General features: G+C 46.4%; 2 protein-coding genes across 5 annotated transcripts in view; one reads left to right on the forward strand and one right to left on the reverse strand.

Moving 5' to 3' along the window:
* The window catches only part of PRKAG2 (protein kinase AMP-activated non-catalytic subunit gamma 2), a 568,070-nt gene that overhangs the window by 430,315 nt on the left and 111,330 nt on the right, over nt 1–26,425 (reverse strand). The gene's annotated exons all lie outside the window — the stretch shown is intronic.
* GALNT11 (polypeptide N-acetylgalactosaminyltransferase 11) overlaps nt 4,792–26,425 on the forward strand; it is a 101,174-nt gene continuing 79,540 nt past the window's right edge. For 2 of the 4 annotated variants that reach the window (XM_050940412.1, XM_050940415.1), the window contains exon 1: nt 5,306–5,402. The gene's annotated coding sequence lies outside the window, so the exon portion shown is untranslated. Of the gene's footprint in view, nt 4,899–5,305; nt 5,403–6,001; nt 6,085–26,425 lie in introns of those variants that run through there. The other 2 variants (XM_050940413.1, XM_050940414.1) reach the window with 2 other exon arrangements.

Below are 26,425 nucleotides of genomic sequence, written 5' to 3' on the forward strand. Positions count from 1 at the left end.
GTGAGCTGCTGTCCCCCCCCCAGCGGGACACGGGCATGGAGCCCTCGTGAGCCACCGACCCCCCCGACCCAAGCGGGACACTGGCATGGAGCCCTCATGCGCCACCACCCCTCCTCAGTGGGACACAGGGCTCAGCCGCCACCCCGTCCTGAGTGATTTTTGACCCCCCCCAAATCTTGGAGCCAGAGGGACCTGCTGGCTCTTAGGCTTTCTGCATGCTGCCGGCGCTTCAAGACCCACTTTGCAGCTCCAGCAGGTCCCATTGGTGCTTTTCCTGGCCAATGGGAGCCATGGAGCTCGCACTTCTGGTGGGCGCAGCATGTGGAGAGTTTGGAGACTCCCCTTGCCGCTCTCACCCTAGGAGCTAGAAACCTCCCAGTTGGGCTGGTGAGTGCAGCCAGGGAAGGGGGCAGGGTGTGGTGGAGTGAGTGTCTGGGAGGTGTGAGGGGGGTGTTGGGCTGTGAGGGTCTGGAGGGAGCTGGGCAGTGGGGGAGGTTTGTGTGTTTTGGGGTGCTAGGCATTGGGGGTCTGTTGGGGGTGCTGGGCAGTGGGGGAGATGTGTGTGTCAGGGCACTGGGCAGTGGTGGTCTGTGTGGGGCATTGTTTAGTTGTGGTGGTGGGGCTGTGGGGAAGGGCACTAGGAGGAAGGGAGGAGAAATCTGTGTGTATTGGGAAACTAATGAGTGGGGGGTTCAGTGTGAGGTGCTGACATATATTAAGGCCATGGCTACACTCACACTTTACAGCGCTGCAACTTTCGCGCTCAGGGGTTTGAAAAAACACCCCCCTGAGCGCTGCAAGATACAGCACTGTAAAGCCTCAGTGTAATCAGGGCAGCAGCGCTGGGAGCACGGCTCCCAGCGCTGCAAGCTACACCCGTAAAGGATGTGGTTTACGTGCAGCGCTGGGAGAGCTCTCTCCCAGCGCTGCCGCTCCGACTACACTCACACTTCAAAGCGCTGCCGCGGCAGCGCTTTGAAATTCCAAATGTAGCCAAGAGTTACCAGCTGGGTTGAGGACTGATAGATCTGGACAGAGTTTATACTGAATGGGGTATTGATAAAAACTTTGAAATTACTGAAGAACTTGTTGGCATGTGCTCCATGACGGGTCACACAACCGGAAAAGAAATCTCTGATGAAGTCGCTGATGAAGAAATCTCCAGTGAAGTGATAAAGTGCATGAACGATAAATTGGGATTAGATTTCACAAACTTGGTGGCCATTTGTACTGATGGTGCTCCAGCTATGTGCCAAAAAAAATGTTGGAGCAGTTACTCTTCTTGAAAAATTTATCAGGAGACAAATAACCAAACATTACTGCATTATACATCAGCCGGTTTTGCGTAGCAAAGTCTTAAAATTTGAGCCTGTAATGTCAGTGGTAGTTTCCATTGTAACCTACATCTGTTCTAGAGGACTAAAACTTAGGACATTTTGAGCCTTTCTTGAAGGAGTAGACGCCAAGTGCAGCGACCTACCACATGGAAGTGAGGTGGTTGAGTCGAGGAAGAGTGTTCCAGCGTTTCATTGTTTTGAAAGAGGAGGTAGCAAAATTCCTAGAAAATGGGCCAATAAAATTCCCAGAGCTTGAAAATGAGTCTTGGAATCAAGATCTCTTTTTCTATTGTGATATTACAGCACACCTGAATGATCTCAACATTTAACCTCAGAGAAAAAGTCAACTTATATTTCAAATGTGTGCAGCAGTGAAAGCTTTCAAAATGAAACTGAAACTTTTCAGAAGTCAGCTGTCAAAAGGTGAAATGTGTCACTTTCCCAATTGTGCACAGCATATCCCTCAGCATAAACACACCGAGTTAGGAAAAAATATGCAAAGCACATTAATCTTTTGATTGAAGAATTTGACAGAAGACGTACTTTGTCTAAAGAAGAAGACATCCAGTTGAAGCTGATTGAAGATCCCTTTTCTGTGGATCCAGAGGAAGTGCCACTAGATTTGCAGTTAGAGGTTATTGAACTTCAGTGTTTAGCAGTTTACCAAAATAAGCACAGAGAAAGCAGCCTGTGGGACTTCTGTAGAAGTCTGGACAATGAAAAATACAAAAATTTTATCAAAGTTGCACTGAAAACGTTCAGCATTTTTGGAATCATTTACCTATGTGAACAAACATTTTCCATCATGAACATGAATAAAAACAAGCAACGTTCTTCTCTGACTGATGACCATTTGGAAGATATTATGAAAATATCCACTTCAGATATGACCCCTGAATACGACAAACTTGTTGCCGAAAAGAGATGTAATATCTCTCATTCAATTTGCAAGGTAATTATGAAAAGTACAAATGTTTTCTTTCAAAGGAACAGGTGTTTTTCATTTTTCCATGATTCATAATTTTTTTTTAAAAAAATGTTTGATTTAATTGAAAAATTATTTTAAAAGTATCACCCCCACCCCCCTTTTTGGCCCACAGCTGTTTTGGTGGGGCGGTGCTGGGGAAGGAGGGTTTGTTTCCGCAGGGCTGGGCGGCGCTGGGGGGAGTGTTTCTGTCGAGTGGGGGTTGGCCCTCAGCTGTTTTTTTTTGGAGTAATATGGCCCTCGCCGCTTTATGAGTTGTGCAGGCCTGCTCTAAAGTGTCTGGTTACTGTAGGTGGCTCTTATTTTTCTTTGGCTGGTCTGTAAAAAACAAAATTCTCTTCTGAACTCAGGCTCCCTAAATCATATTAGGAACTAATTGTAACCCTTCTGCCCGTCTGAGTTGGCAGCAACAAGGGCCGGGTTCAGTATCTAGGGGTTCCGTTTCAATAATTCAATGCAAAACCAGCTCGGACTCCCACCTAGTGACCTGGGGCAATTACATACCACCCCCCGAGTACCTCTAAGAGGCAATACTTCCCCTCGTGCAAGCACAGAGTCTGAGTGTAGCAAAATCCTTTTAATAAAGGAGGGAAACAATGCAGCATTATGTTGGGGAAACACCACAAACAAGATTCATAACACAAATGACCCACCCCCAAGCTAGTTTGGCAGTGTCCTTTTCCCTTCAGGATCTTAAGTCCAACCACCCAAAAGATCACCCCAAAATCCCAAAAGTCTAACAGCTCAAGAGTCTCTTAAGTCTAGCAACCCAAAAATCCCACCAAAAGTCCAGCAATCCAAAAGTCTCTGTCCTTGGTCAGTGCAGCCCCAGAGTTCAAAAGTTTATCTGCAGAGTTCTACGCCCCCACCCCCAGCTGGGTAGAAATGGGGCAGGGGGAGAAAGGGGCACGAGGGGCGTTAAGGAGCACCTTACGTGGTCCAAGACTGACTGCCCTGCCTCTCCATAGGGTTCTGCTGCACTCTTCACCATGAGCTGCTCCACTCTACCAGCTGTCCCCCACCAGCTGTCCCGTGAGCTGCTCCTGCCGTCTCATGAACTACTCTGCTCTGCACCGCTTCATTCCCCTCACCGTCCCATGGGCCACTCCAACCATCCCACAAAGTGCTCCGGCAACTACTTAGCAATATATCTTCAGGCTTACCCATGAGTCAACACAGCACTCAGTGATCTCAACTCCCAGCAATCTTAGCTCTTTAATTATTTCAGCTCTTAGTGATATCTGCTTTTAATAGGGAAGTCCCAATGCTGGCACATCATTAGCCCAAAGTAAATTCAGCACAGCAGCCTGTAATTAAATCCTTAATAAAATCAAAATTAGCTCTGATATTCAACAGTAGAAAGAGAAGATAAAATTAATGCTGCAGGCCCTCAAAACAGATCCATACCATCAAATACAAATAACTACCCCCACTTCTCTCAATTCACTGGGCTTTGGAACCCACATTCCTTGTCTAGCGAGTGCTATTTAGTTGATGGTGAGTCCCTCTGCCATAAAACAGTTCTGCTGGCCTTGATTCACATAATCAGAGTAACAACACTTTATTCTTTCTGCCCTAATAACACAGAAACTAGGGATCCCACAGCAGCCAAAGTGATCATTTGGGCAGCTGTGGGCCCATGCTAGGTGGGGTGGGTGTGCCTATGCAAATGAGACCAGCTTCTGAAGTTCTTTTTCACACTTGCCACAATTCACCACCAGATGTCAGGGTAGAGCTCATCCTGACTCTGCTTACATAATTATCTGATGGCACGTGTCTATTTCCCAGCATGCATGGTGGAAGGAAATTAATTTTCCATGCTGAATAAATAGCCAACTCTGAAGCCACTTTATCAAGAGCAGTTTTTGGTTTAAAAAACTCTGGCCGCATTATTTCCCTGTCTCACTCTGTGCTTGCCTTCTGCAACCTCAGCTAAGAGGTGTGTAAGTTAAAATGATTTTCGTCTCCTCTCATTTCAAACAAGTTGACTCATCACAATAAGGCTCTCAGGCCCCTTCTCTCCCTGCCCCTCTGAAGCAGAGGGCAGGCCATAATCTGGAGAAAGGGGTAACACCTGACCAGGGCTGGCGCTTCCATTGAGGTGAACTAGGCAATTGCCTAGGGTGCCAGGATTTTCGGGGGGAGGCATTTTGCTGGGGGGGGCGGCAGGTGTCTCTGGTGGACCTGCCGCAGTCGTGCCTGCGGAGGGTCCGTTGGTCCGCGGCTCTGGTGGAGCTGCCACAGGCATGCCTGTGGACGGTCCGCTGGTCCCGTGCGGCTCCAGTGGACCTCCCGCAGGCACGGCTGCGGCAGCTCCATTGGAGCCGCGGACCAATGGACCCTCTGCAGAAATGGCTGCGGCAGCTCCACCAGAGCCGCGCGAGCGGTGCGCGGGACGGCAAAATAGCCGTGCGCCTAGGGCACGAAAAACCCTAGCGCCGGTCCTGCACCTGACCCACTGCTATCTCTTCTCCTGGGGCGAGTGGTGCTCTTGTGGCTAATCCCCTGGGCTGGACTGTGAGGTGGTGACCTCTGCTCAGTTCCCAGCTCTCTCACACCTTCCTGTGCCAGATCAGGTAAGTCACATGGTCTCTCTCTGTGCCTCAGTTCCCCCATCTGTAACATGGGGCTCATCCTTGAGATTCCGCCTCCTCCTAGTCCTGTGTGTCTGTGCAGCCCCTAGCCCGACAGGGTGGGCACGGAGCCCCCAGGCGGCGGCTGTGCCTTGTCACACCTCGCCCGCCCCCAGGGGGATCTCTCATCTCCCGCAAGCCCAGGGAGACCGGGGAGTGGGGAACGCAGAGCGCTTCCCAAGGCGCACAGCAGCGACCACCACCCCCCCGCCCGCAGCGGTCCTGCCTCTGGTGTCATGGACGGCGGCCGGCACGCGCGCGTCACGTGACGGGGCTGGGCGGAGGGGCGGTCACGTGGCGCAGGCCCGCCGCCGCCGCAGCGCGTCGCCAGCCCAGTGCAGCCTGTGCGCGCCGCTTACGGCCAGCATCCGCCGCCGGGGCCGGGCGCGCGCGACATGCAGCCGTCCGAGTGCCGCAAGCTGGCGGGCCCGGGCTGCTGGAGCAGGGGTGAGTGCGCGCGAGCGAGCGCGGGGCTGGAGCCCCTGGGCAGAAGCGGGGGCGGCGCCGTCCCGAGCTGCCAGCCTGGCGGGGAGGCGCAGGCAACGGGGCTCGCCCCTGTGGAGCCAGCGGCCCAGCCCCTGGATCCCCCCCTTCCCCCGTGCACGGGCGGTGGCCACGCACCCGCTCTGGTCATGCTAGGTGGCCAGGGGAGCCCCCCCGGGCTCCGAAACTCCTCCCTGGCCAGCCCAGCCGGGGCCAGGAGTCTGGCTGCCTGCAGATTCAGGAAGACAAGGCTAGGGGATGGTCCGTGGGCTTTTCACGTGCAGCGGCGGATAGGTTTGGAACCATCAGAACTTGACGCTTGTCACAACGGAGGCAGGTTCTGCAGGAATCGACGAGGTCTTTCTCTTCCTCTCCCCTCGGAAGGGCTCCTACCAGCCACTGCGGAGAGGGTTTCTCAAGGTCAGCTGCCCATTAGACCTGAACATCAGTGTCAGAGGAGAACTGAGTCTGAAATGCAGTTCTCTCATTTTGAGGGACAGATGAGAAGCATGGAATAGGAAGGTGCAGTATGCAGGCTCATTGCATGTACCTTCCCATTGCAGGTACCATGTTCCCAATGAACAAATGGGCTTGTGACTCTACTCTGCCTCCCCTTCTAAATTGGAAGTCCAGAGTGCTGAACTGGGTGAGCTTTAGGGTGTACATTTAAATAATACTGCTATATCTGGTAAAAACTTTCCTAAGAAGACAACCCCTAGGCTACCTTGAGTTTTACCAGATCCCGTGGATGACAGCATGACCTTTTTCTTATCTCTACATACACCTCGGTGAGCAGCAGGCATCAACTAGACTCTCTGTAGGTAGGGTAGGGAGGAAATTGTATAATTGTAAGTCTTTAAAACTAGTCCTATATGTTTATAGTCTTACTTAGCTGCCACCAGTGCCTATGTGGATTCCCTTGTAAGGAGGAGCCAGGCATTCTCTTCCTTCCTACTTCTCAAAAAACCCACTGTAGCTAAACTTGCCATAACTTCCCAGCCAGGGAGTTTATTCTGAATCTCTTCTCTATGCGTTTTCTTTGGCTTCCATTGTATGATGCTCAGCACTGAAATGTCTGTCCCCTCTTCACAGGTAAGTGGTTATTTTACATGGCTGGGGTCTAGCACTTCAGCTGGGCATCTTGCAAATTATTTTTAGCTCATAAAGAGGAGGATAGCTGGAATGCCAGAAGTGACTTGAAACTAACAATCCCTATGTGGTCTAGTGTAGATCCTTAGTCTGTGTTTGCAAAGTGGAAAGACTTCCCTCCACAAACTCGCTGTTGACAGAACAACCAAAAGCTCTCTGCTGCCAGCTGTTACTTTCTGGGCAGCACAGTGGGGCTGGCCTGCTGTGCATCTGGCGCTGGAAGCACAAACTGCATTCAGAGGCTACTGTTCCAAATAGCCTTCTTTTTTCAGCTCCTGCCTAGGTGGCTAAAACTGTGGTTAACCCCCCCCCACCCCAACCCCCCCGAAAAAACCCCCAGTGCCATTGCCTTTGATAGCATCCTGATCAATGGCATCCTGATCTTTACATTATCAGCTATAGTACTGTACAGAGAACAGCTCCCATTGTTCCAAAAATAATTTTACTTGACTTCGCTCTTTTAGTTCTCTATAAACAATCTGTGTTTTGTCCACTTTCCCTCACGGTCAGGGTGTTGATTTCTGGGTCACATTGTGGTATCATATTAAAAGATTTCATGAATACTGTAATTATGCAGGTCACAGGCTCAGTAGTCCTCTTCTACTCTAGTATTTGCTATTATGCTTGTACTTCTGGAAAGTTCTTTTTAGCTTATCAAATCACTGGAATCTTTTGCTTATTTAGAAATATTAAATATATCACTTGCATGAACTGCTTCTGAATATGACCTACTCTAAAGATTCTCTAACTTTTTCTTAATGAGGACCACATCTTAATAGAGATGCACCCACCTCCTTTTTAGTCCTGATTGTGCAGGCAATTTCCCTCTGATATGTGATCACATAACCTCCCTATGGCCACTACAATAACTAATGATATAGAAAACTAATATTAGGAAAGTAACGTGTTTGTTGTCTGCTGAAATTCAGATGTTGGAAAGTAGTCATCTCATTGCAGACTGCAGTTTGGAATTCTCTGCTCCCATCAGCCTGCATAAGTGAAATAGCCAACAAGTGGGTTAGACTTCCTAGACCTTATAGTGGAAGAGCATCAAAGTCCTGAGGGGTTTTAATAATCAACCATTTGGCCTCTCTAAGTGTAATTGATTTAGAAGAACTGCATTCCTTCTTCCTAACCTTTCCTCTCAGCTGCAGATTTAAGCTCTTGCAGAGTTCACGAGCTCTTCAGCAGCAAGGGAGAGAAAGAACCCAAGACTACATCTCTAATAAGCTCTTCATCTGTCTCTCTCAACTGAGGAAGCTGGGTAGCAGGCTATGAGGTGTGTGTACACAGTATCTGGGAATCCTGACTGAAAACTCCAGAGCCTGTTGCCTGGTTCCATTATCTAAAAATTTTGATTTGTCTCTGCAAAGACAGTTCTCTTGTACCTAGGAATAAAAGTCCAAAGAATTCTTGGTCAGGTGTGTTGTGCCAGTGGTTATAAAGTACATGTAAAATAGGGACCTTGGTAATAAATTTCATATTGATGTAAAATTAGAGTAGGTGAAATGTCAAGCTGCTCAAAGGAGACAACATGATGGGGTGGAAATGGAAAGGTGGGTTACTAATACTTAAGAAATTTGTCTGAACATATTGTGCAGTAGGGCAGCAAAGATTGTGTTAGAGTGCATGCCTAGTGGTGTTTAAAGGTAAAGGAACATTCTGTCTGGAGTGTATGCAAACAAACTGATTAACACATAGAGAATGAGAAATTTAGAAGTTATTAAGCAATATGTTGTGATGGAGAATGCAGAGCACTCCGTGGAAGAGGGATAGGTACAACATGGGTGAAAAGGACATAAAGGGAACAGTTTTTCATTTTATCAGTCTGAATGCTAAGGGAATGCAACTAAAGATTGCACAGTCTAAGCAACTGGCATGGCTGAGTCTAGCAATGTGATGACTGTACTGATTAATGAAGAAGGAAATATGAAGGGGAAGCCAGGAGCTGAAGAAGCAAAGTCAAGTGTGGAAAGATATTGCTAAAGGACGGGCTGGTTACTGAGTTTGCCATCTTTCCAGAACACACTGGAGAATAACATCTCCTGCCTGTTTGTATAACATGAGGTTGTCAAGCAGCATTAAACTAATCAACTTGACTAACAATAAATATCACACCATGGTCCTTGAGAAATGTTGTGTTGAAACCATTTTTGCATGCTGTATGAGGACAAGTACTTAGGTATATTTTTGCAAGTACAAGTATAAACACCTGTTTTACTTCCTCAATCAATTTTTATTGATGTGGTGAAGCCAATTTAAGGTCTGTGTGTGGCTGTATTCACTTGAAGTTTCATCTTCTGTTAAAGGACTTTGGAAATGGATAAAGACAAACTGCATTTAAACAAGAATCAGTAAGATCGTCCTTTAAACACATGGTGAGTGCTTTGAGAAAAAGTGCAGCTGCCGCTGCAACTTTTTATCTATACAAGCCCTGTTAGCAGAGAGAACTTGGTTCAATAGCTGACATTTAATAACATATGTAAAAAATGTGGCTGGCTCTCTTGGTGCAATAGTTCAAGGACTTAGTAAATGCTACTTGCTATAATGTATTAGCTTGCTGTTTCTCTTGACTATCAGTGTAAATTGTGTAACTATTTTTCTTGTAAATTATGTACAAATTATTCCACTACAACAAAATAAAACTCACTTTTAGAAAACCAGTGTACTTGCAATATTAGTCTAGAACTGACTTCAAGTACTTTTACAAAGATACAAGTTTTATTCCCCTATAACCTGACCCATAAAGACTTGAAGGTGTAATAAACATGCATCTTAATAAACTGCCTGATATGTGTCTGAACTACAGTATTGATTTAAATGTTTGCATAAGAATAGTCTCATGCACAGTACCTCAGTGTCCTCCTATGTGACAGGTTGCTTGCCTGGGTTAAAGAATTTGGCAGTAGTGCAGCTTCTCCAATATAAGCCTTCAGTCTTGATGTACTGCTTTGGTGTGATTGACCCTGGTTTGAAACTGGAATAAGGTGCACTGTTATGAGTCCTGCTTTCTAGTGCTGGAGAGTATCTGCATTCGGGGTTTGTGGTGATATAGGTATGCTGGCTTAAAAAAAAATCCCAAATATAGGCAAGCTACAGTTCTCTCTGCTTGTCCTCTTCGTTACGTACAGTAGGATGAGATATCTATAACACATGGGTGAACAAACCAAGCATTGTGTATCTTGCACAACACATCTACATCACTGTAAATACGCTAAAATCAAGGCTTGAAAAACAGTTAAACACCCTGAGACTGATAGGGAATGAGGGTGGAACCTCTACTCCCAAGATCTAGATGCTCAACCTTGGGGGACAGGGGTGGAAAACTCTTCCTGTTTTATATTGGTAGAGATGATTGAGATCAAAGCTTAGCCTGTTTGTGTGCTGGGCTGGATTGTCTTCTACTTTAAGAGTAAGACCATGTCTGTTTGAGAAGCTGAAATGGTGTAATAGAGTTGATTTAAAATTGATTTATTGAATCAGTGCAAAACCCTTAAAATGTTCTTGAGTCAACTTAGCTTATATCAGTTAACTGATGTAAGTGAAACTGGTTTAAGTGAGGGTTAAAATGGTTTAAGTGCACTTACCTGGAGGTTTTCCATGGTTGAACTAGAACAATCTGTAAACTTGACTTTGTTAAATCAGTGTAGATTTTCTTGTACAGAAGAGGCCTAAATCAGATATTGCTTAAGCCTAAAAGGTGAGTAATTACTGGAAACAATACCTCCTTCTCAAAAGTGTAAAACTCAGTCTGTATGGCAAAAGCTAATGACATTTACGTTTGAAGTTAAAGAATAGAGAAAAATCCTCTCCTCAGTATTTACTTGTGGCTAGCTTGCCACCTGCTAAAGCCTAATTGTGTCCCGTTCTTATGGGCTCATCCACTTTTCCTGTCCTGTTGGGTAACCAAACCTGCTGGCTTATTTGTTAATGAACTTGCTTTCTGTGGTGTTGCCTCCAGTAGATGGGGTTTGCTGGTATAGCTGTGAGCAAACACTTATAGTAGGGATGCAGTTTGTACTAACAAGTTCTTTTGTTCTCTGAAAAAAATAAAGCCATACTGGTTGTAAGAGTGTGGACCCACTCCTGCTGGTCTTCTCCGCCATAGAATCATAGAATATCAAGGTTGGAAGGGACCTCAGGAGGTCATCTAGTCCAACCCCCTGCTCAAAGCAGGGCCAATTCCCAACTAAATCATCCCAGCCAGGGCTTTGTCAAGCCTGACCTTAAAAACCTTTAAGGAAGGAGATTCCACCACCTCCCTAGGTAACCCATTCCGGTGCTTCATCACTCTCTGAGTGAAAAAGTTTTTCCTAATATCCAACCTAAACCTCCCCCACTGCACCTTGAGACCATTACTCCTTGTTCTGTCTTCAGGTACCACTGAGAACAGTCTAGATCCATCCTCTTTGGAACCCCCTTTCAGGTAGTTGAAAGCAGCTATCAAATCCCCTCTCATTCTTCTCTTCTGCAGACTAAACAATCCCAGTTCCCTCAGCCTCTCGTCATAAGTCATGTGCTCCAGCTCCCTAATAATTTTTGTTGCCCTCCCTGGACTCTTTCCAAGTTTTCCACATCCTTCTTGTAGTGTGGGTTCCAAAACTGGTCACAGTACTCCAGATGAGGCCTCACCAATGTCAAATAGAGGGGAATGATCACATCCCTCGGTCTGCTGGCAATGCCCCTACTTATACAGCTCAAAATGCAGTTAGCCTTCTTGACAACAAGGGCACAGTGTCGACTCATATCCAGCTTCTCATCCCTAAGTCCTTTTCTGCCGAACTGCTTCCTAGCCATTCGATCCCTAGTCTGTAACAGTGAATGGGATTCTTCCATCCTAAGTGCAGGACTCTGCACTTGTCCTTGTTGAACCTCATCAGGTTTCTTTTGGCCCAGTCCTCTAATTTGTCTAGGTCCCTCTGTATCCTATCCCTACTCTTTAGGGTATCTACCACTCCTCCAAGTTTAGTGTCATCTGCAAACTTGCTGAGAGTGCAGTCCACACCATCCTCCAGATCATTAATGAAGATATTGAACAAAACCGGCCCCAGGACTGACCCTTGGGGCACTCCACTTGAAATAGGCTGCCAACTAGACATGGAGCCGTTGATCACTACCCGTTGAGCCCGATGATCTAGCCAGCTTTCTATCCACCTTATAGTCCAATCATCCAGCCCGTACTTCGTGAACTTGCTGGCAAGAAGACTGTGGGAGACTGTATCAAAAGCTTTGCTAAAGTCAAGGAATAACACATCCACTGCTTTCCCCTCATCCACAGACCCAGTTATCTCCTCATAGAAGGCAATTAGGTTAGTCAAGCATGATTTGCCCTTGGTGAATCCGTGCTGACTATTCCTGATCACTTTCCTGTCCTCTAAGTGCTTCAGAATTGATTCATTGAGGACCTGCTCCATGATTTTTCCAGGAACTGAGGTGAGGCTGACTGGTCTGTAGTTCCCTGGATCCTCCTCCTTCCCTTTTTTAAAGATGGGCGCTACAGTAGCCTTTTTCCAGTCATCGGGGACCTCCCCCATTCGCCATGAGTTTTCAAAGATAATGGCCAATGGCTCTGCAATCACATCCGCCAACTCCTTTAGCACCCTTGGATGCAGCGCATCCGGCCCCATGGACTTGTGCTCGTCCAGTTTTTCTAAATAGTCCCAAACCACTTCTTTCTCCATAGAGGGCTGTTCACCTTCTCCCCATACTGTGCTGCCCAGTGCAGCAGTCTGAGAGCTGACCTTGTTTGTGAAGACAGAGGCAAAAAAAGCATTGAGTACATTAGCTTTTTCTACATCCTTTGTCATTAGGTTGTCTCCCTCATTCAGTAAGGGGCCCCCACTTTCCCTGACTTTTTTCTTGTTGCTAACGTACCTGAAGAAACCCTTCTTGTTACTTTTAACATCTCTTGCTAGCTGCAACTCCAAGTGTGATTTGGCCTTCCTGATTTCACTCCTGCATGCCTGAGCAATATTTTTATACTCCTCCGTGGTCATTTGTCCAATCTTCCACTTCTTGTAAGCTTCTTTTTTGCATTTAAGATCAGCAAGGATTTCACTGTTAAGCCAAGCTGGTCGTCTGCCATATTTACTATTCTTCCTACACATCGGGATAGTTTGTTCCTGCAACCTTAATAAGGATTCTTTAAAATAGAGCCAGCGCTCCTGGACTCCTTTCCCCCTCATGTTATTCTCCCAGGGGATCCTGTCTTACCTCACTCTGACCCCCTGTGTCCCTCCCAGGACCCAGTGCCCTGTTATCTGGGGTGTTGCCCCCTGGCAGTAACCCCACAGTTCTGGGTCTCCCCCTCCCGGGGAACCCCCACCCACTATCCCCACTTCACCTCAGTCTTGGCTACTGCCCAGTCTCCATCTATCCCCCATTCACTGGGGCAGATTGCAGTATAAGCCGCTCATCACAGGCAAAGGGGTTTGGACCTGCTGCCTCTGGCTACTCGTGTGCTGCCCTCTGCAACACCCAATACCTAGCTGGCCCAATGCTAGACCGCAGCCTGGGGCTTTCCAGGCTGGAGCTCCCCAGCTACTCTGCCTGTCCCCAGCCCTGCTCCATTCAGGTACCCTGTCTCCAGCTCCCTGCAGCCAGCCCCTTCTTCCTCTGAACGCAGAGAGAGAGTGAGACTGCTTCAGCCCAGCAGTCCCTTTATAGGGCCAGCTGAGTCCGTTTGGGGTGTGACCGCAGCTGCGGCTGTTTCCCCACTCAACCTGGGCTGTTCTCCCAGCCTGACAGCCCTCTACCATACGACTGGAGAATTGCTAACATAGTTCCTATTTTTAAGAAAGGGGAAAAAAAGCAATCCGAGTAACTATAGGCCTGTTAGTTTGACATCTGTAGTATGTAAGGTCTTGGAAAAAATTTTGAAGGAGAAAGTAGTTAAGGATATTGACGTCAATGGTAATTGGAACAAAATACAACATGGTTTTACAAAAGGTAGATCGTGCCAAACCAACCTGATCTCCTTCCTTGAGAAGGTAACAGATTTTTTAAACAAAGGAAACACAGTGGATCTAATTTACCTCGATTTCAGTAAGGCATTTGATAGGGTTCCACATGGGGAATTATTAGTTAAATTGGAAAAGATGGGGATCAATATGAAAATTGAAAGGTGGATAAGGAACTGGTTAAAGGGGAGGCTACAACGGGTCATACAGAAAGGTGAACTGTCAGGCTGGAAGGAGGTTACTAGTGGAGTTCTCAGGGATCAGTTTTGGGACCAATCTTATTTAATCTTTTTATTACTGACCTTGGCACAAAAAGTGGGAATGTGCTAATAAAATTTGCAGATGACACAAAGCTGGGAGGTATTGCTAACACAGAGAAGGACCGGGATATCCTACAGGAAGATCTGGATGATCTTGTAAACTGGAGTAATAGTAATAGGATGAAATTTAATAGTGAAAAGTGCAAGGTCACGCCTGTAGGGATTAATAACAAGAATTTTGGTTATGAATTGGGGACACATCAGCTGGAAGTAACGGAGGAGGAGAAAGACCTCGGAGTATTGGTTGATCACAGGATGACTATGAGCCGCCAATGGGATATGGCCGTGAAAAAAGCTAATGAAGTTTTAGGATGCATCAGGCGAGGTATTTCCAGCAAAGATAAGGAGATGTTAGTACCGTTATACAAGGCACTGGTGAGACCTCATCTGGAATACTGTGTGCGATTCTGGTCTCCCATGTTTAAGAAGAATGAATTCAAACTGGAACCGGTTCAGAGACGGGCTACTAGGATGATCCGAGGAATGGAAAACCTGTCTTATGAAAGGAGACTCAAAGAGCTTGGCTTGTTTAGCCTAACCAAAAGAAGGTTGAGGGGGGATATGATTGCTCTTCATAAATATATCAGAGGGGTAAATATTAGGGAGGGAGAGGAATTATTTAAGCTTAGTACCAATGTGGACACGAGCAAATGGATATAAACTGGACACTAGGAAGTTTAGACTTGAAATTAGACAAAGGTTTCTAACCATTAGAGGAATGAAGTTCTGGAACAGCCTTCCAAGGGGAGTAGTGGGGGCAAAAGACATACCTGGCTTTAAGACTAAGCTTGATAAGTTTATGGAGGGGATGGTATGATGGGATAGCCTAATTTTGGCAATTAATTTAGCAACTGATCTTTGATTATCCGCAGGTAATTATGCCTAGTGGTCTGTGATGGGATGTTAGATGGGATGGGATCTGAGTTACTACAGAGAATTGTTTCCTGGGTGCTGGCTGGTGAGTCTTGCCCATTTGGGGTCGGGAAGGAATTTTCCTCCAGGGCAGATTGGCAGAGGCCCTGGAGGTTTTTCGCCTTCCTCTGCAGCATGGGGCACGGGTCACTTGCTGGAGGATTCTCTGCAGCTTGAGGTCTTCAAACTGCAATTTGAGGACTTCAATAACTCAGACATAGGTTAGGGGTTTGTTATTGAAGTGGATGGGTGAAATTCTGTGGCCTGCATTGTGCAGGAGGTCAGACTAGATGATCATAATGGTTCCTTCTGACCTTAAAGTCTATGAGTCTATGGTTCCAACCCTGTCAGGGCTGGAATGGGTCATCACTCCGCTACATTGGTAAAAGCACTTGTTTGTTTTTAAACTGCATTTACACTAGTTATTTTGTCTGCATAGCTGTGTTAGTTAAGGGTGTGATTTCCTCCCCCTCCCCGGCTCCACCTGATGAACATAACTATGCTGGGAAAAGCATAGATCAGGTGTGTGTTACTAAAGATTGCATTTGTTGCAGTCCTGGAATGGATTTTCACTAACATTACATGAACAGACCTCTCCTTTTTGAGAGTATTTTGTAGACACAGTTCTGGGACAGTGTATCACTAATTTCAGATACAGTTTGTAGTTTTTTCCATAGAGATAGGGAGTTGTCATGATTTATCACAGAGCTCAATTGTCGCCATCATTGTCTACCCTGAGTCTTTGGACCTGATTGCCTACTCTTTAGTTTGGCAATACTCTAACTTTTTATTTCAGAAGAACTTTTGCCTGATTAAGGATTTCACAATCATACCCCTTCCATCCCCCATTCCTTCTCTTCCCTGGACTAATGATTGTAAGTATTTGTCCACAGTGGAACAGTCATTGGGCCAGAGAGAGAGAGAATAACTTTCATCCAGTCATTGGGGAACTGACCTATGAGGTAGAGGACCCCGAATCCAGACCCCCTGTTTCAACCACTGTATCATTATTTATTCAGAGCCCAACAGCTTCAACAGGAGAGATTGTGGAAGCCCCACATCAAAATATCCCATATCCCAGTGGTTAGAGCAACCTCCTGAAAGGTGGGAGACACACCCCTCTGAGGAGGAAAGAGGAACAGGGAACTGAATCTTGGTCTCCCATATCCCAGGTGAGTGTTCTAACCACTGGGCTAATAGTTATAAGATGGATGGTGACACTGCTGCCACCACCATGTGCTCCTTCTCTGGCTGGATTTTGAATAGAACTCCATTTGGTAGGTGTCCTCTGAGCATGCCTCCTGGATCAGGCCCTGCACACAGCTTAGGTGGCCAACTGTCTGTCTTTCCCTGATTTGTGAATTGCTCTGGGACCATGAGCCCCAAGTTTGTATAATTTTTGGTGGTGTCCAGAACAGGTCCCAGCCCACCTTGCTCTGCTCTGCCCTGCCAGCTCCTGCGTTGCTCGGGGGTGGGGGGAAAGAGGCAGGGCAGGGACTTGGGGGAAGGGCGGAGTGGGGGTGGGGAATGGGCGGAGCAGGGGTGGGAAGAAGCAGGGTGGGGCACAGCAGAATGGGGTGGGGTGGGCTGAGGCCAGGTCACTCACTGTTGCCAGCACCAGACCCCCCACTAACCCTCCAGGCAACTCTGGACCCCGCATTCCCCCAAAGTGTGGGGCCCTTCCTATAGACCTGATGGTTCTGAAAATATAAACTCAAACATTGGTGGAGCCGGGCCCACCTTCCTGAATACTGGTGGAGCATGGGCACCACGGGCCTATGTAACTCTCCACCTATGTCTGGGACTTAGGCAGGAGATAACAGTGAAGCATCAATATACATGCCCAGAGGCAGAAACATAGATACCTTAGGAAATTTTACTCTGAAAATTTAGATGCCAAGTGAGTTTAGGCACCTACAGGGTTCCATGGATGGTTTGTGGATACAGTGGAGACAAAACTGGGATTTAGGTGCCTAAACCTGAGGTTAGAATCATAGATTATTAGGGTTGGAAGGGATCTCAGGAGATCATCTAGTCCGACCCCCTGCTCAAAGCAGGACCAATCCCCAACTAAATCCCCAAATGGCCCCCTCAAGGATTAAATTCACAACCCTGGGTTTAGCAGGCCAATGCGCAAACCACTGAGCTATCCCTCCCACCCCTTACAACTGGGATTTAAGTGCTTGCATACCTTTGTGGATTCCCACCTTGCTGATATACCCCTAAATGACTGGCCCAAGGTCACGCAGAAAGTCTGGGGCCGAGAAGGAAATTGAACCTGGTTCTCCCACAGTTCAAGCTAGTGCTCAAATTATCCTTCTGCTATATCAATGTGAAGGGGAAAGAACATGGAGCTGAAGTAAGTCAGTCTATTGTCCAGTATTCTTCTACACATGGTGGTGATTTCTGTAGGCATTATTGAGAAAGTGGGTGTGGTTCAAGAGAATCTTCTGTAAATAGAAAAGAGGGGTATAGGCTTAATTCTACCAATATTTTTAGTTTCAGCACAGAGAATAAAAGTTTTTTTATGTTAAAATGTGAAAGCCACATGTCTCAACTGTTCCCTGTGGCTGTAATACCAAGAGTATCCTCTTCAGTTCTGTGCTGAACCTCTGAAATCAATGGGATCACAGAGATGCAGATTAGCTCCATGTCCATAAAGTAAAACATTTGTTTGAACTGTTTCTTAAGCTTGTTTTTTGAATGGTTTATGGCTCTTGTTCTAGGTATTTTAGTAACAAACAATACACCCAAAACAATTAAATTGAAACTGGAATATAGTCATGACAATTGTCAGAATGTGTCATCTGATCAGGAGGCACTACAGTAATACAAAATTTAATAAGCAGGAAAAACAGAACTGGAGTTGGGAACAACGGTTTCGGGGGAGAGAGATACAGCAGGCAGGTATGAAATGTCTCTCTGTAGTAAAGGTAAGGTACTCTATGTCTGTAGTTCCTTTGCCATATTAAAGAGCCAGTCCCTGGAGAGACATGTGGGGAGAGAAGTTCCTATAAAAAGACAATGCCAAAGTGGAGCAAGGTTAATAGGAATTAGGTAGTTACCAACAAAGATGTTATTGTTGGAGGGGCATGCTGCTATGTACCACTGTATCAGAATATTGTGTTCAGATCATGGTTTAACATGTGCATTGGGCCAAATTCATACCTGGTGTAAGCAGGTCCTTTTCCAGTGGAGTTGCACTTGCTCATGAAAAGTCTGAATTTGAACCACTGCCTGGACTGTCCAGGCTCGGAGCGGTCTGTCAGCTTTTTCAGAGGCCTTTCAAAACAAATCAATAAAACATGCATGTACTTCCAGGTTGTCATAACATATTTCCCAGATTTGGACCTTAGCGTCCAAAATATGGGTGTTAGCATGAAAACCTCCAAGCATAGTTACCAGCTTGGACCTGGTAAAGCTGCCACCACCCAAAAAATTAGTGTGTTTTGGGGCACTCTGGTCCCCCCAACAACCTTCCCTGGGGACCCCAAGACCCAAATTCCTTGAGTCTCACAACAAAGGGGAATAAACCATTTCTCTTCCCCCCTCCAGGTGTTCCCTCCCTGGGTTCCTGGAGAGATATACAGAAGCAAGCTCCGTGAATCTAAACAGAGGGACTCCACCCTCCCTATTTCCAGTCCTGGAAAACACAAGTACCGAAAGAGAGCTAATCTCTCCTCTTCCTCCCTCACCCAGAGGGTATGCAAAGTCAGGTTAATAAATCTAACACAAAGAGATTTTCCCCCCGACTTCTTCCTCCCACCAATTCCCTGGTGAGTTGCAGACTCAATTCCCTGGAGTCCCCACTAAAGAAAAACTCCAACAGGTCTTAAAAAGAAAGCTTTATGTAAAAAGAAAGAAAAATACATAAAAATGGTCTCTCTGTATTAAAGTGACAAATACAGGGTCAATTGCTTAAAAGAAATATGAATAAACAGCCTTATTCAAAAAGAAAACAATTCAAAACACTCCAGCAACTACACACATGTAAATACAAAAAAAAAAAATCTCTTTGTATTTACAACTGGGAAACAGAAGATTAGAAAGGCAGGAGACAGAAAAAATCCCTCTCATAGCCGAGAGAGTACAGGCACAAGACAAGAACAAAGGACTCACACACAAACTTCCCTCCACCCAGATTTGAAAAAGTCTTGTTTCCTGATTGGTCCTCTGGTCAGGTGTTTCAGGTTACTCCTTTCCAGGTAAAAGAACATTAACCCTTAGCTATCTGTTTATGACAGGCCCCCCAAATTGCAGACAGTGGGGAACCTCACTGGCGGCGATTTCCTCCTAGAACTTTAAAATAAACAGATTAATACAACACATGCACCTTTACATATACCACTAAGTATATAACTAACAGACTTTTACATTTTAAGAACACTTTTTAACTACTGGATTCTGGGAAACTCTCACGGGAGAGAGCATCAGCTACTTTGTTAGAAGCTCCTGAAATGTGCTGAATTTCAAAATCAAAATCTTGGAGAGCTAAACTCCAACGAAGAAGTTTCTTGTTGTTCCCCTTGGCAGTATGAAGCCACTTTAGCGCAGCATGGTCAGTTTGTAGCTGGAACCGCCGTCCCCAAACATATGGGCGTAGCTTTTCCAGGGCGTACACAATGGTATAGCATTCCTTTTCACTGACTGACCAGTGACTTTCCCTCTCAGACAGTTTCTTGCTGAGAAACACGACAGGATGGAAGTTGTGATCCGTTGCTTCCTGCATGAGAACTGCTCCTATACCACGCTCAGATGCATCCGTGGTTACTAGGAATGGCTTGTGAAAGTCTGGGGCCCTGAGCACAGGGTCAGACATGAGCGTTGCCTTAAGTTAGGTAAAGTCCTTTTGACACTCATCAGTCCACTTAACTGCATTTGGCTGGGTCTTTTTGGTCAGGTCGGTCAGTGGGGCAGCGATTTGGCTGTAGTGTGGTACAAATCGCCTGTAGTACCCGGCCAAGCCTAAGAAGGATTGAACTTGTTTCTTTGACTTTGGGACAGGCCACTTTTGGATAGCATCCACCTTGGCCTGTAGGGGGTTTATGGTTCCTCGACCCACCTGGTGCCCCAGGTAAGTCACTCTGTTTTGGCCTATTGACACTTTTTGGCCTTAACAGTTAGTCCGGCCTGCCTGATGCGCTCAAAGACCTTTTCCAGGTGTAGTAGGTGTTCGGGCCAGGAGTCCGAAAAAATGGCCACATCATCGAGGTAGGCAACTGCATATTCTCCCAGTCCTGCTAGTAGACCATCTACCGGCCTCTGGAAGGTGGCAGGTGCATTTTGAAGGCTGAAAGGAAGGACATTAAATTCATACACCCCCGCATGGGTGACGAATGCTGACCTTTCCTTGGCAGGTTTATCTAGCGGTACTTGCCAGTACCCCTTGGTTAAGTCTATTGTAGAGATGAACTGGGCACGTCCCAACTTCTCCAATAGCTCATCGGTGCGTGGCATTGGATAGTTGTCCGGACGAGTTACCGCATTTAGCTTACGGTAGTCCACGCAAAAGCGTATTTCCCCATCTGGTTTGGGTACCAGAACCACTGGAGATGCCCATGCACTGGTAGATGAGCAGATTATACCCATCTGTAGCATGTTCTGGATCTCCCGTTCTATAGCAGCTTGGGCATGAGGAGACACCCGGTAGGGTGGGGTTCTAATTGGGTGAGCATTACCTGTGTCAATGGAGTGGTATGCCCGTTCAGTCCGTCCTGGGATGGCTGAGAACAATGGGGCGAAGCTAGTGCACAGCTCCTTGATTTGTCGCCGCTGCAGACGTTCCAGGGTGGTTGAGAGGTTCACCTCTTCCACGCCACCGTCTTTTTTCCCTTCGTAGTAGACACCGTCAGGCCACTCAGCATCATCTCCCTGGACTGTAAACTGACAAACCTGTAAGTCTCTGGAATAGAAAGGCTTGAGAGAATTAACATGGTACACTCTGGGCTTTAGTGAGGAATTGGGAAATGCTATGAGGTAGTTCACAGTTCCCAGGCGCTCTTGGACCGTGAATGGCCCTTCCCATGATGCTTCCATCTTATGGGCCTGTTGCGCCTTCAAGACCATAACCTGGTCTTTTACCTTGAAGGAATGTTCTCTGGTATGTTTGTCATACCAGGCCTTTTGCTCTTCCTGAGCATCCTTTAGGTTTTCTTTAGCAAGGGCTAAAGAGTGTCGGAGGGTGCTTTGTAGGTTGCTTACAAAGTCCAGAATGTTAGTTCCTGGAGAAGGGGTAAACCCTTTCCATTGCTGCTTCACCAACTGTAATGGCCCCTTAACCTCGTGACCATACACAAGTTCAAATGGTGAAAACCCTAAACTGGGATGTGGTACAGCCCTGTAGGCAAACAGCAACTGCTGCAACACTAGGTCCCAATTATTGGAGTGTTCGTTGACAAACTTACGTATCATGGCCCCCAAAGTTCCATCAAACCTTTCCACCAGGCCATTGGTTTGATGGTGGTACGGGGTGGCAACCAAGTGGTTCACCCCATGAGTTTCCCACAGTTCTTTCATGGTGCCTGCCAGGAAATTAGATCCTGAATCTGTAAGGATGTCGGAGGGCCAACCTACCCTGGCAAAAATGTCTGTTAGGGCCAGGTACACCGTGTTAGCCCTGGTGTTGCCTAGAGCTACTGCTTCCAGCCATCGGGTAGCAAAGTCCACGAAAGTCAGTACGTACTGCTTTCCTCTGGGTGTCTTTTTTGGGAAAGGACCCAGAATATCCACAGCTACTCGCTGAAATGGGACCTCAATTATGGGGAGTGGCTGGAGAGGGGCCTTGACCTGGTCTTGGGGTTTTCCCACTCTTTGGCATACCTCACAAGACCGGACATACTTGGCAACGTCCTTGCCCATCCCCTCCCAGTGGAAGGACTTCCCCAACCGGTCCTTGGTGCTGTTCACCCCAGCATGGCCACTGGGATGATCATGGGCTAAGCTTAAGAGCTTCCCCCGGCACTTAGTTGGAACCACCAAATGTTTTTGCGGCTGCCATTCTTCCCGGTGTCCACCAGAAAGAATCTCCTTGTATAAAAGTCCTTGGTCTATAACAAACCGGGATCAATTAGAAGAGCTGAGAGGCCGTGGGGCGCTCCGTGCCGCCGCCCAAGCTTTGTGAAGGCTGTCATCTGCTTCCTGCTCAGTCTGGAACTGTTCCCTTGAGGCTGGGGTTACCAGTTCTTCCTCAGACTGTGGACTTGGACTTGGTCCCTCTGGAAGCGATGTAGGTGATGGGGTTGTTTCCGTTGCTGGTGAACCGCTTTCCGCTGGTGCACCTGAGGGTATTTCAGGCTCTGGCTGAGCCTTTTGGGTATGGCTGTCTGTTGCTTCTGCCAGTTCTGGCTCGCTGGCGCCCTCTGGCGTTGAGTTTGAAGATGTGGTTGCAATTGCTGGTGCTGGTTGCTGTTCCAGTTCCGGGCCTGGGACTGGAGGCGCTGTGGCTGTTTCAGTGGTTGGCATGGAATCCGGGTCCACTACCTCTGTCTGGGTCTCTGGTAACACAGACGGGGCGTCTGTGGACGGCTCAGGAACAGGAATGGGTCTGGAAGTTTGCCTGGTTTGGCTACGTGTAACCATTCCCACTCTCTTGGCCCGCTTCACCTGGTTGGCCAAGTCTTCCCCCAGTAGCATGGGGATGGGATAATTGTCATAGACTGCAAAAGTCCACATTCCTGACCAGCCTTTGTACTGGACAGGCAGTTCAGCTGTAGGCAAGTCTACAGCTTGTGACATGAAGGGGTAAATTGTCACTTGGGCCTTTGGGTTGATGAATTTGGGGTCTACGAAGGATTGGTGGATAGCTGACACTTGTGCCCCTGTGTCCTCCACGCAGTAACCTTCTTTCCTCCCACTCTCAAATTTTCCCTTCGCTCCAAGGGTATTTGAGAGGCATCTGGGCCTGGGGATTTTTGGTGTGATGGTGGTGTAATGAACTGCACTCGGTTGGCGGTCTTTGGGCAGTTGGCCTTGATATGTCCCAGTTCATTACATTTAAAGCATCTTCCATCTGACTGGTCACTGGGTCGAGGTGAGTTACTGGAGACTGGTTGGTAAGGTGGAAGAATAGGGCATCTGTGGCTTTACTTGGGTTGTATGTGGGGTCTTTGGCTGTCTTCGGTTGTAGGGTTTATGGTCGGTGTGCCCCCTGGGGTATTCGTTTCCCTTGACAGTAGCTTTCTTGCTTTTTGCCACTTCCATCCGTTTGGCTCCAATCTCCCCTGCCTCGGTGAGATTTTTGCGTTTTCCATCTTGTATGTACCGTGTTATGTCCTCAGGAACACCATCCAAGAACTGCTCCTTTTGTATGAGGAGCTGCAGTTCATCTATGGATTTAACATTGTTTCCTGATATCCAGGCCTCATAATTTTCCCAACGTAGTAGGCGTGTTTGGGAAATGACACATCTGGTTTCCACTTTTGGGTTCTGAAACGCCGACGGGCATGATCCGGGGTTATTCCCATTCTGTATCTGGCCATGGTTTGAAAAAGTTTATAGTCGTTCATTTTCTTCTTAGGCATTTCAGCCGCCACCTCTGCTAAAGGTCCACTGAGCTGTGGCCTCAATTCTACCATGTACTGGTCTTCAGGGATGCTGTACCCAAGACAGGCTCTTTCAAAATTTTCTAAGAAGGCCTCAGTGTCATCACCTGCCTTGTAGGTGGGAAATTTCTTGGGATGTGGAAGCATAATTGGCGAAGGGTTGTTAGGATTGGCTGGAGCATGTTGCTTAGCCTTTTCTAATTCCAGTTCATGTTTTATCTGTTTTTCCTTCTCTTCACTTTCTTTTTGTTGTTTTTCCATTTCTCGGCAGTGGGCCACCTCTTCTTCTTGTAGTTTTCTGTGGTGGGCTGCATCTTCTTTTTCTTGTTTCCTTCTGTGAGCTGCCTCTTCTTTTTGTTGTTTTCTTTTGTGGGCTGCCTCTTCCTTGGCTAGTTCTGCATTAATTAGTTGTATCCGTCTCTTATGTTCATTTTCTTTGTCTATGGCTTGTTGCCGTGCTCGCTCCTGCCTAAGGCTTTCCTTGGAACTTGTGTTTTCTGCTTTCTTGTGCTGAGGCGCCCTCTGGTGTTTATTGTCTGAACTGCAGCTTCTCTGTTGCCTCCTGGGGTCTGCCTAGCAACAGTGCCTTTTTCCCTTTCTTCCTCTAGCTAATCTTTTAAATGTAAAGTAAACCAGAAAAACCACTGTATTTGCATGTGTATTGCTGGATACTGACTCTCAATGGGAGTGCTATTGTCACAAAAGACCCTTAATAGTTCCTTAATGGTTCCTTGCTTAATATGCAAGCCACAACTGCCAGAGAGAGCAGAGAAAAAAAATCTCTCTGGTTCCTTTTAAACCAAACCCTCTCTGCTTAAAAGCCCCTAGTAGAGAAAAGAAAAATATAATATTCCTACTGGCTTCTGGATTCTATCTATCTATCCCACCTCTGCCACCATGTCATAACATATTTCCCAGATTTGGACCTTAGCGTCCAAAATATGGGTGTTAGCATGAAAACCTCCAAGCTTAGTTACCAGCTTGGACCTGGTAAAGCTGCCACCACCCAAAAAATTAGAGTGTTTTGGGGCACTCTGGTCCCCCCAACAACCTTCCCTGGGGACCCCAAGACCCAAATTCCTTGAGTCTCACAACAAAGGGGAATAAACCATTTCCCTTCCCCCCTCCAGGTGTTCCCTCCCTGGGTTCCTGGAGAGATATGCAGAAGCAAGCTCCGTGAATCTAAACAGAGGGACTCCACCTTCCCTATTTCCAGTCCTGGAAAACACAAGTACCGAGAGAGAGCTAATCTCTCCTCTTCCTCCCTCACCCAGAGGGTATGCAAAGTCAGGTTAATAAATCTAACACAAAGAGATTTTTCCCCCTGACTTCTTCCTCCCACCAATTCCCTGGTGAGTTGCAGACTCAATTCCCTGGAGTCCCCACTAAAGAAAAACTCCAACAGGTCTTAAAAAGAAAGCTTTATGTAAAAAGAAAGAAAAATACATAAAAATGGTCTCTCTGTATTAAAGTGACAAATACAGGGTCAATTGCTTAAAAGAAATATGAATAAACAGCCTTATTCAAAAAGAACACAATTCAAAACACTCCAGCAACTACACACATGTAAATACAAAAAAAACCAACTCTTTGTACTTACAACTGGGAAACAGAAGATTAGAAAGGCAGGAGACAGAAAAAATCCCTCTCATAGCCGAGAGAGTACAGGCACAAGACAAGAACCAAGGACTCACACACAAACTTCCCTCCACCCAGATTTGAAAAAGTCTTGTTTCCTGCTTGGTCCTCTGGTCAGGTGTTTCAGGTTACTCCTTTCCAGGTAAAGGAACATTAACCCTTAGCTATCTGTTTATGACACAGGTTGACCAAATTCAGTCATGGAGGCAGACTGCACAGCAGTGTTGTACTGAAATCAGTGGGTGGAGTCTGGGCAGAGGTTCTGTATGCAGCCTTAATTCTGGCATTCCTGACAGATGACTGCTTAACTTTGCCAACTTAACACTTCTAATGTACATAATTGTATGGGATCTCCCAAATATTTAAAAAGAAAACATCTAAAAAAATTTAACTCTTCATGACTGGTTGAGCTTCTGCTGGCTTGCAGAAAATAGGCCAACAGCATGTCCTTTCCCTGATCAAAACTATCAGAAAAGATTGTCAGGTCTCTTTAGGAGGTCTGCTTATAAGGTACATCAGAGAAGCCCTCCTTTATCTTTGATTCTTATACAAGGAGCTCCTGCCACGTCTTTTTATCAGCCCATACACACTTTACATGTGTTTTCCCCTACACAACACGGCTCTGCTCCTGCAAACAATTCCACACAAATGGACCCCTCTGCCCTCACTAATCTCATTGCAGAATTGGAACTTTAACTGGTCACGTTTGCATGGTACCTGAGCAAAATGTTTTGTGTGCGTTCAGTATTTAATGGCGTAGAACTCATAGACCCACTCAAAAGTATTTCTGCTCAGTGAGGTCTGTTTTGCTGCGAAATGTCAGTGCTTATCCTCCAACTCTTTTGGCAGGAGGGCTGTTCAAAAGAAGTCTCAATATTTTTATTTTTATTATTTATTATGGGAAAATGTCTTTTCTACTTTACTTACAGTAGAGGGGGCAAGAGAGCAAAACCATATTTGCTCAATTAAAAAAGATCAACTTCAAGCAGAAGACAAGCCCCAAAATTGAAAGATGAATAATATTACAATTTGAAAACTGAGGCACAAAGGGGTGGTTAGAATGGAAACTCTTATACCATCTTAACTGTTGTGGTTCCTACCACTCCAACCATAATGTATAGTGGATAGAGACTGCGGAGATGGATGCCTTAGTAATGATATGCATAGCAAGTATTTACACCTCTGTAGTAGTCAACACTGCAAGGTCTTGTGATTGCTTACTGCCAAATATACAGCTCATACATCAGTTTAAAAAAAAAATCTAACTGCTCTCTGGGGCAGGATATGCAGCCAAATCAGAAATAGTTTTGCTACAATTGTTTCCTAAGATTTCATTCAATTTAGCCTATTACAGAGAGACTTGTATTTGTTGCCACAGTTCTCAGTTAGAACTTATGAGCCGCACTCAGCAGGAAAGTGTTAAGTTTTAGGCTCAGTGTTTTATTGTTCACGGAGAATGAAGACACCAA

This window comes from Gopherus flavomarginatus, chromosome 2 (genome assembly GCF_025201925.1).
Source record: "Gopherus flavomarginatus isolate rGopFla2 chromosome 2, rGopFla2.mat.asm, whole genome shotgun sequence".
Lineage (NCBI taxonomy): Eukaryota > Metazoa > Chordata > Testudines > Testudinidae > Gopherus > Gopherus flavomarginatus.